Below are 11,588 nucleotides of genomic sequence, written 5' to 3' on the forward strand. Positions count from 1 at the left end.
ATTTGTAAATGGCCAAAGGTATATTGTATATGCCGATATGCCAATAAATCTGAAACTGAAACTATAAAGATAGATGCTAGAGTAACAGCTTTGATGTAACCGTTCTATGTGCAACCCTTTTGTGAGGGATGTTGTTCGATGAAGCATTGGTACTTCACCATTACTTCAGCACTAGTAAAGGTCATAGTTGAACTCTTTAACTTACACACTAAAATGTTGTGACTAGTATCAAGTTTCGTTCAATAGAAGTGGATAATGTATAGACTTTTGTGGTTTAAGTTGCGTCAGACTATCATATAATGTAGTTGTCAATTGCAAATTATCATTACATGGGGTCATCGAATTCATGTTCTTGTAATATTACAATTATGATACCTCTCCTAAATTTAAGGATAGCGCAAATGAGTACCTTTTCTATCTTTTCTTTTTCAGATAAACTGTAGTATTTAATCTAGCACTATTAAATCAAAAAGCCTTTAAAACTCTATTGCATTAGAGTAGAGCTCAGATTTTAATATTTAGATTATATTTGAAATATGACAATGCGACAAAATCGACACGTCAATATCGTTGCTCTGAATTTCATAACTCTTTCCCTTTACCAAATAACAAAATGTGTAATTCAATGGGTTTCATTATTACTCAATATCTAGACAAACTCATTTCTAAACGCATAAGCAAAGGTGTCCTTAAAACTATTCAATGTTAAAATCACGTTGATCAGACTGAAACTATTTATCTTGCAAATTATTTATAATACGTGAAAAATCATGTGTCGATGTACATGACATTGTTAACATATACAAAAATAAATAACCTAGTCGATCGCAGCACATATGAAAAGGGTAAACACAGGTGAAAATTAGAATTATTCATTTTAACATAACAAACAAGTTGAATGTTAATACGCCGCCTGATTCGAAAAAGTGGTCCGGCCATGGGACGTTGAAGGCGTGCTGCGAGTGCCGAAGGCAAGAGAGGGGGGAGAGCAGGAGAAGGGGCTTTCCCCCCTCTCGTAAGGGGGGTTTGGGGGGTCTCCCCAGAGAAAATTTTAAGATTTGGGATGCCCGTAAGTGCGTTTTCCTTGCATCTTGAAAGCATTTTTCATCAAGATTTTCAGTTAATTTTATAACAGTTTTCAAGGATAACTATCCGATATTTGCCCAATGAATGTTGATGTATTTCACTTCTGAGTGTCAGCCAATACAAAAGAAAACAACTATTTCGACCCCTCTGTGAGTCTCATCAGGCGGTGGCCTTAATAATGAAGGCTTTATCAAGATTCGAACTCGACAACTTGCCGTCTGTGTGAGCAACCATATACACATGACAATAAGCGAGGTCATTAGTTTCATCGTAATGCAACCACGATCTATTGGCGAACCACGAAGGCTGAAAACTTCTATTCACTGGATTTTTCTGACCAAAGGTGCGTTTCGGAAATTTACATGTCTTACTTTTATTTACACTGTCCCATGTCTTTGGAATATGGTTGGGCTAAGAGTGAGGTTGGGTGCGCACCATAAACCGGTTTAAGCTCCCCAGTGGTGTTTTTGCCACTGACCGTTCCAAGGCGGTGCCCCACTGTGTTCCTTTGTTTGTTCGTTTTGTCCTTGTGTGTTGACTTTGTGTGCGCGCGTGTGTGTATGCTTATTGTTTTGTCCTGATGTGTAAGCTTTGAGTGTGTGTGCGCGTGTGTGTGTGTGTGTGTGTGTGTGTGTGGTGCACGCGTTTGCGTTACTGGGGGGTTCGTTTTGAGGAGGCTGCGCTTTTGGTGCGTGGCATTCCCTGTTTGATATTTTTCTTTGTTTTTAGGTTGATTTGGAATTTCAGGTATGTCCATTTTGCAGCAATACGTTAAGCAACAAGTAAAGCATACGGTTTCAGAATGTAGACAGAAACGAAGTTTATATTATTTTAAAGTAGAGATGTACGTCGGCATTTTATTTGATTTAAAGTAATTATTTAAGATTATTCAAAATAATTAGAAGAAATTAGCTTTCGGTTAGATTTGTTTTATTATACCACGAAAACACAATTGTTTCCAATTTTTTTTTAAACATACGACAATTTCTTTTCCATCAAAGCAATTATTATAAATTATTTTTAAAAAATCGCCCTTTAGATCATATCGGATTAAAGATATATCAGATAAGCGTTTAATTATGATTAATCCAATCAAGCAGGATCGATACGCTTGACACGAAGTGTGCCGAAGTTTTCACACCCTGCGGGCAATCATGGCAGATACCGCTCGTTGCGGATAATTAGCAAGGCAATATTTCGGCACTTTTAATCTAAGCAAAAGCTGAAAAAAAACTGGTACGGCCGATATCATGCTCAGCCAAAAAAGTGGTGCCGGACCGCCCGCGACGGCCTTGTTAAGTATGGAGTGATCAAACAGAAACTGCGGACGCGTTTAAGTCACAATGTGGATGTATAAGAAACTGAAGAGGTTTCATGCTGGCACACCAAACGGGCGGAGGGGGTGGGTGGAGAGGAGTATATAAGCCACAAGATGGAACTGAGGCAGGTTTTCATGCTTAACATCAGGGACCCCTTTTTGAAAAATGTATAAAAACTGTAGAAAGAAATTTTCTGAAAATTGGCATATTTGTACATTTTTACTTTTTACAATAGTTAATCCAAAAATATGAGTCAATAATTTTTTTCAAAGATGACTTTGAAAAAAGTTTAAACCTGTCAGGAGAAGACGATACTCTTACTGTCTGTAAACAAAATTATAAATGTAGCAATGTGCTGCATATAACCAGACCACTAAGTTATTGAACAGTATATGTAATGATGCAGGTTTAACTCAGTACAATCTAAAGCAACAGTAACATTCATGAAAATAACTAAAAATATAACAAGACAAAGTATTAACCTCTGTCGTCTGCTTTTTCCCAGTATGCTGGTACATATACCAGCGAAATTGATATCATTTCACTGTTTAAACTAAAAGGTTATATTTCACTAAATCAACTAAAATGTTTTGTTATTTATATACTTAAATTGCCTTAAGGTATTAGGTCACTAATAGTAATGTTTACAAAATGGCCTTTGCTTGGTATATTCTGAAAGGTAACTGTGTTTTGCACTATTTTGCAAATTTTAAACAACTTTTACCGTGCCGTTTTTTATAAATTTTGAATAACTTATGGTATCTCCTCAAGCTCAAGTAGAGACAAATTTCAAAGTGATAGCCACTATCTAAAACGTTTGCAGAGAGCTCATTTTACCATTAATTTCAATAGAAGAAACATCAAACTATTGGTAAACAATTATAAAACACAAAATAAAAATGTCAATATCATTTTTTCTATGGTGCCTCAAGTAAACGGATTTAATGAGACAGAATTCATACTTCAACATTGGAAAAATAAGGTCGAATGATGTGTTTCTGTTTTGGTTTTTGCTTACTCCATTTAAAAATAACCTTAGGGAAGATGTAAAACCTACCTAAATTTCTTCCACAATATATAATCTAAGAGTGAAAGCAAAATAGAGAACTTTCACCGCGTGTAACTCAATATTTTTAAAGATGTGTAACTCTACCCCTTCTGTTTAAGTAGTAAATACACTTTGAACACCAAGAAATCGCTTATAAGATTCATATTTTTTCATTTTTGTACAAAAAATCAATAATAAGTCTTGAAAGAAGTAAAAACTTACTAGTAAAAAAGGAAAATAAGAAAAAAAAAATTTGGTCCCAGTAGGGCTTGAACCTACGCACCCCTAAGAATTGCAGTAAAAGTAGGTTTATGGTAGGAATTGAATACTCTTCAAAAAGGAGGTTCTCTGTTAGTGATCTAATACCTTAATGAATAAATGTGATTATTTGGAAGAAGTAGAGGCTATTATAAACACGTGACTGATGACGTCAAACACATTTAATTGTTACACCACAGACACCCAAATAAACACCGCCTGCAGGCGTATAATAACGCGGAGAAGGAATGTTAATCGCCAGCTTGCCCTTATGCAATTATATAATCATGTTCAAATAAACATTATTCATTTATTTAGCTTTATTACAAACTTGTCATTTGAAAAATATTTCAAATCTATGGAGTGTAGCCGGAAACCCTGAATTCGAATAAAGTGGATACTATGAGAAGCAACGTGGGAGAAAATGAGTATATTTGGTGTACAGAAACTCTTGCTCTGAAGAGGCTAATATATTTAGCAACTTATCTAGATGAAAACATTATCCTTTGTAAAGGGTTTTAGCTCTCCAGTGATGTGTGTTTCAAAAAGCTTGTACCTGAATGCGTGAATAGACACAATATTCCATAATTATAGAATACTTTTTCCTAACATATGAAACCTATCAAACATCACAATATTATCTATACTCTGCTAAAACAGTTAAATATTCAATAAAATATAAAAAGAAAGAAAGTTATTTGTTTGTTTTTGGTTTCAGCATTGTATTCCATGTTTCGACGGATATTTAAGTTTACCAGTGCTCCTGGATAATGTATTATTTACAAGTAACTGCCAACTTCACTACATAGATCAGAGGTGGAGGACTGATGTTTTGTATCAAATCGCCACGCCCCGCCCGAAAATCTAATTCGCATTCCATAGATTTGCGCTCTTTCTACTGAGCTAAGTGGGCGGGGTACAAGAATGAAAGAAAACATAGCGTTGATGTATGGGCGGCGGTTACCGCCAAAATTAGTAAATATACAATCAATTCATAAACAAGTCAGTCAGTGCAGTGCATTTCAACGCCTAAAACTAGTCTAAAACTCCATCCCGTCCAATAAATTTGCATTCAACGCATTGTATTTTGAAACCATTTAACACAAAACTTCATTCCATCCATCTAAACATGGAACGATGCATTGAAAAACTTGTTGCCTCAACTTCCTGTAATGGCGGCCAAGTAGACTATTTTTTCCGGCGGACAGAAATTGTTGAAATAATATAAATACTCAAGAGAAGTAGTCAGGACAGAAGGTTAATTATGTTGGTATTATAAAGTACTATTTCAAACTCTTAATTTATTACATTTTCAACATATACCGAACCGGGGAAATTCACGTTTTCGCTGATGTTAGGTTTTTATTATTTATGTTTCTTTTTTCTTCTGCTTTCATGTTTTCTGCCCAGCTGCTGTCCCGTACCGAAGTTTAGCACCCGAACAAAAACCTTTGTTTATATTGATCAAGCTCAGTTGCCGACAGTCATGACTACGCAGTCTTGTCTAATGTTATACCCAAATAGGTAATGATCTAATATCTTGGAGGGCGGCAATTGGACTTTATTATAATGTCAAGCAATGCTTACCGAAGTCTTTTTCTTTTATAAGTTACCCGCTTATTAAGGCACTCAAAATTCTAATGTCTCTCAAAAACAATATTTTTTATATATTACGAACAATATTTTTATTCATCATGACTAGTCTTATGAATCTACAATTTGCATTAGTTATCACGTTAATGACGTTCAATTCCTTCAGTTTTAGCCACTATCCAACAACTGGTATAGCGAGTGTTAACATGTCTCTTATTTATAACATACAGTTTCACTTTATCTTATTAAAATTGCTCCTACTAGCTGGCGACGTAGAAAAAAATCCTGGTCCGACCGAAAGTTTGTCCATATTTCATCAAAATATCCGTAGTGTTCGTAACAAGCTAGAGTATATCAAAAATAATTTTACTGATTTCGACATTATTTGCTTTACTGAAACTCACCTTACTGACGTAGTTGATAATAGTTACTTAGCGCTACAAGAGTACAGTAATTTTTTTCGTAAAGATAATACAGCTCATTCCGGTGGATTTCTTATATATGTATCATCATCTTTATATTCTAAACGTGTAGCAATACTTAAAGACTACCTCCCAGAGTCATTGTGGATCAAAGTAAGAGATAAATCAAAAACATATCTTATATGTACGGTATACAGGCCTCCGCACTATACAAATGAATCCTGGGACAGATTTAATATATGCCTAGAAAGGGCAGCCGAAATTGCATCTCAACTCATCGTTGTTGGTGATGTAAACGAAGACCAGCTTAATCCATCAGCCAGAAAATTCAAAGAACTGTTGTATCTTAATAGTATGAATAATGTCATAAACGAACCTACTCGCGTAACCGAAAATTCTCAAACACTTATTGACCCAATAGCAATATCCGAAGGGATTACAGTTTTTGATTCTGGGATTTTCAAAACCCCGGCTGATATAAGTGACCACTTTGGCACATTTATTTACATAGACTTTGATATCAATTCTGCAATTCCTTTTAAGCGAAAAGTTTGGAACTACAAATACGCAAATTTCGAACAGCTTAATAATCTTATTCGAACGTACGACTGGTCCATACTTTATAATGATACGGTTTGTAATGCCAGCGAAACACTTACACGTATTTTTCTTGATCTTGCCCAAAGGTGTATTCCAACAAGTTTAGTGACCATTCGTCCAAATGACAGGCCGTGGTATAACTCAGAAATCAGACACAAGTCCCGTCAACGCGATGGACAAAAACGCATTGCTCTAAATTCAAAAAAATCGTCCGACTGGAATCTCTACAAACAATTAAGAAACAAAGTAAATAATATGAAAAAGTATGCCAAAGAAATCTTTTATAATAACATAGAATTTAACCTAAGTGACATGAATGCTTCAAATCCTCGAAAATACTGGCATATAGTTAAAACTTTAATTAAGGAGAACACTGTAGCGTCAGAAAAAATACCTCCATAAAGAATCAAGATAATACTTACGCTATATCTGATTCTGATAAAGCTAATAATTTGAATGATTTCTTTGTCTCAGTTTCTACAGTAGATGACTCGAATACAAATTTACCTCATTTTACATTGAAGACAAACGAAACTATAGATACTTTTGATATAAGTGAACAAGAAATAACAGACATTCTTCTTAATCTAGACATCAAAAAGGCCAACGGTCCTGATGGTATAAGTCATCATATGCTTAAAAGAACAGCAAAAACCATTTGTATGCCACTATCTTTTATTTTTAACAGATCACTTCATGAGAATATTTATCCAAACTCTTGGAAAACCGCTAATGTTATGCCTCTTTTTAAAAAGGGGGACCGCGATTTGCCGTCAAACTACAGACCTATTTCATTAATCAGTTGTGTTGGAAAGGTCATAGAAAGAATAGTCTTTAAACACGTCTACAATCATTTATATACTTTAATGAGTTAATATACAAAAATCAAGCCGGGTTTTTACCTGGACATAGTACAGTTTATCAGTTAATAGATATCTACAATCAAATATGTAAAGCATTCGACGAAAAACAGTCTACTTGTATTGTCTTTTGTGACATCTCGAAGGCGTTTGATAAAGTTTGGCACAAAGGTGTTCTTTTTAAACTATTAATACAGTGAAGTACATGTAATTTTGACATGCTGTCTAAAACATAAACATGCTTACATTGATATTATATGATTAATAATTAACTCGGGAGATTTTTAGTGTTTGTTAATTTTGTCATTATTATTTCTATTACTGAGTCTGTTTCACGAAGCATACTTCTGACAAAGCTTAAATTAAGAAGAAACATGTTTCACGAAAATAAGTCAGATAAATCGCAGGAACAGTGTCAAATTAAATGTTTTTACCACAAGGTCGGTTTTAGGACAAATTTTAAAATATTCTTATGTAAATCTGATCCAGAATCTATATTTATAACAGGGCAAACTTATGAACTGATAGCCTTATTAACCTCTTACAATGCACGTACTCGTGTTTCGTTAAACGGCTTCACATTTGGCTGCATGGCATCAAATTTTGATACGCCGCTCCAAATCACACAACACGGTTTCAGTATGCATTAGACGGCGCCAAGTTTAATGAATCGTTTCATTTTACACTGCACGAACTCATGTTGCGTTAAACGTCTTCACATTGGACTGCATGGCATCAAGTTATTATACACCGCTCTTAATTACACAAAGCGGTTTCAATATGCATTAGACGGCGTCAAGTTGTAATAAATCATTTCATTTTACACTGCACGTACTCATGTTGTGTTAAACGGCTTCACATTGAGCTGGATGGTATCATGTTTTGTTGGATGATTTCATAGTACGGTGCATCGCAACGAGTTTTTCAATGCATCATTCCATGTTTAGATGGATGGAATGAAGTTTTGTGTTAAATGGTTTCAAAATACAATGCGTTGAATGCACATTTATTGGACGGGATGGAGATTTAGACTAGATGGCGTTGAAATGCACTGCACTGACTGACTTGTTTATGAATGGATTGTATATTTACTAATTTTGGCGGTAACCGCCGCCCATATTGATGTCACTCATCAGCGGCTGAATGTTAAACATAACAGATAATATGTGTTTTATGCAATTTTTTCATTATTCATATGGGCGACTCAAGAGTCGTAACTTTATTCAGAGAACCGGCGGCTCAGACTTGCCATCACTGGTTTCGTATTTACAAGATATTTGGATTTGTACGAGTACGTGTATATATGTGTAAGATTTCATTTTTAATAAGAGTCTAAGGGGTCAAAATTCAGAATACAATTTGGTAGTGCACTTACTAGATTCGATACACTCATGCGTATTCGTAACGTTGGGATAGTATTAAAATCACAACTCCGATTTTTCAAATAACGCCTGTGGTATAAAATTTCAAAATATTGAAAAATTTACACCTGCCTGTAAAACAAAATTGCGCCTTCAAAATATGTGAGTGGGTAATTAACCTGGAAAGCTCATGGCAACTCAATTTATGGTCAGATGTTCCAAGATTGGGGTAAGAATCAAAATAGTAAAGATGTATGGCCTTCGGCCCGGGTGTGTGTGCTTAGGGAGAGTTAAGGTTAATATAAACACCAAGATATATACAAGCTTTTCACTCGTGAAAGGGGCGACTAAGTGAAGGGTCATTTGTCTAAAGTCGCAAGGAAAAAATAGTACAGTTTATCTGAAAAAGAAAAGATACAGGAAAAATACTCAAATGCGCTATCTTGAGATTTAGGGATAGTGGAAGCGTCATGTAATATTACGAGAAAATGAATTCGATGACCCAATAATGTTATTCCTCCAATCGACAGAAATTTAAAGTTTTCAACATCATGTTAGTTTTTTGTCAGGTTCTCCCGATTATGTTTGACATGAGACAATATTAAATAAAACTTTTTATTCAATATTCATAGATGATATTTGTTTGTTTTGCAGTGTGATATCGAAATATATCTTCACCGATAAGAGAGACAATTGCATTTTCTTTTTATTTTAATTTGCTAATTTGTGAAGATCAACGAATTTTCTGTTTATTATATGCTTACATGTTCAAATAAGACCAATACTTCATGACAAAATTCGGATTTATTCAGGCTACCGTATTACATATGATGCATCCGCTAAATTACCATGGACAAATAGGTACATTGATATCGAATATTGGTGATTTTTGGTCCGTGAAATCAACACGACGCCAGTTTGTTTTTAAAAACAAAAACTGCATTTTGTATTTACAAAATACACATTTCGCGGCTAACAGACAGTGGCAAATGTAGTTAAGTAAGCATATTTAACTTTTCGGGTCAATGTCGTCAGTTCGTTGAATAACCGAATGCTTGCTCACGCTGAAGGTCAGATTAAAAAAACAACACGAAAAACGTAAACAACTGAGGAATATCCAAAATTCCTTGGTAAATCAAGCTACAGAATTAAATATTATCATGGATTTAATAGAAATAGCTAGGAAATATTGCTCTAGGAGCTGCACAGCATAACAAAAAAAGGGATGGAAGTTGAAACACAACTGGCTTGGAAAGTACTTCAACGAAAATGCTGGTATATGATGTCTTGTGATAATTAACTAATACAACAGCCAACTAAATGTACTGTCCCCAGTAAAATCTACCATACGATAGTGGACCGATGAAAAGTAGAGGAAGCACACACATATCTGTAGCTACAGGAATAATAAGGCCAATTGAGCAACCAAGGTAACATTCCTAGCGCATTACTATTATTTTTTTTGCAAACTTTATTATAGCTAGCTTGTTCTATATAGGAATGTCTAGCTGTACATGACTCATGTATGGCTTTAGTGTCAGAATTATTGTAGAGAACCAGTAATTCTAAAGGCAACAAAGGGAGGTAATTAAAGAATATATCAAGGGAGATACTTTTATCTTGAAGAAAAGAAGTTCGGCACTGTGAGTGATATAAAGAAATATCTCACTGATATTTTTCAATATTTCACCAGTTATCATAAAATAAAACGTCATATTTGTCGCTTTGACGTCACTTTAGCGTACATAATTGACCTTAACGTAAAAATGATCTCCTTACACTATGTTAAAGACATTTTATATATTTATAAAAGATGAGTTATAAACTTGTTGACTGGATAGAACGATTTACGAAAACAGACTAACGGACGTGAAATTACGATTCATCAAAAATGGACGTCAATGGGCGTGTTTGAAGATTTGCAGAGCAAGGATCACAGAAATCTATATAAAAAAGTAAAATACGCATAAAATGAAGAATATGCTGAATTTCATATTAAGGCAATACCAAACTGATAAATAGTTCTTCGGAAAATATTTTTAAAAAATGGTAGCGAGCGAGCGAATTTTTTTTCTCAATTTTGACTTTTTCAGAGGCGGGTAAATTTTACATGGAGTGAGCGATTTTTTTGATTTTTTTATTCTCAACTTGGACCTTTGAGGAGGTGGGTCTAATTAAACATGAAGTTAAAATATCTTTAGAAATAACACAGAAATAAAAAAAATTACAATGTGATTAACACAGTAGATAGTTTTTCTACATATTTTAAAGACTACATGAGTGCTTTTGCAAATAAATTCTTGCCAAAACTCACTGAATCACTTTGTTTTTACTTTTTATTTATAATAATTATTAATCTGGAGGCATGTCCCTTTAACGGCAGAGGATGAGGAATATTTAAACAAAATGGACACCTGTGTGGAACCACATATCTTCTGAAACCCATTTAGATTGCTTCGACACATGAGCAACTTTGTGTCACCAGTGAAACTCGAACCCACAGAGGTGAGGGGAAAGTGATAAACCCCTTGACCACTGAGACCAAACAGAGTATGGCATAAAAATGCTTTGACATTGCCCGAATCCCAGGCCTTAACAGATCAGGCTAGCTTAAGTTTTTCTGGTAGAGGTTCATTTCAAGCAAAAATGACAACAGACGGACAAGAATGATCCCAATATCGGCACCCTTAAAAATGTTGTTTGTTGTGCTTTGATTGACCTATAATTTTAAAGTTAGTTAGGTATGTTTTTCGTTGTTGTTTTTTTTTTTTTGTGTTGTTTTTCTATCAATTTTCTTACACTACTTATTTGAAAAGCTAAACAATTTTTGAAATTGGCTAAATGCATTTTATAGAATATTTGACTGTTGTAGTAAAAAAGTTACTTTCAAAAAGATTTGGGCTGAGACAATTTGATGGATCGGTCAGAGATCTCCAAACATTCATTTTTTAAGATAGCACTGGCCTTTGGCTTTAGATGTAACAAACTGATATAAATGTTTTGAAAAATTTATATCTCAACAATAATTCTGTGTTTAATCC

This window comes from Mercenaria mercenaria, unplaced genomic scaffold, assembly GCF_021730395.1.
Source record: "Mercenaria mercenaria strain notata unplaced genomic scaffold, MADL_Memer_1 contig_3670, whole genome shotgun sequence".
In the NCBI taxonomy this organism is placed as follows: domain Eukaryota; kingdom Metazoa; phylum Mollusca; class Bivalvia; order Venerida; family Veneridae; genus Mercenaria; species Mercenaria mercenaria.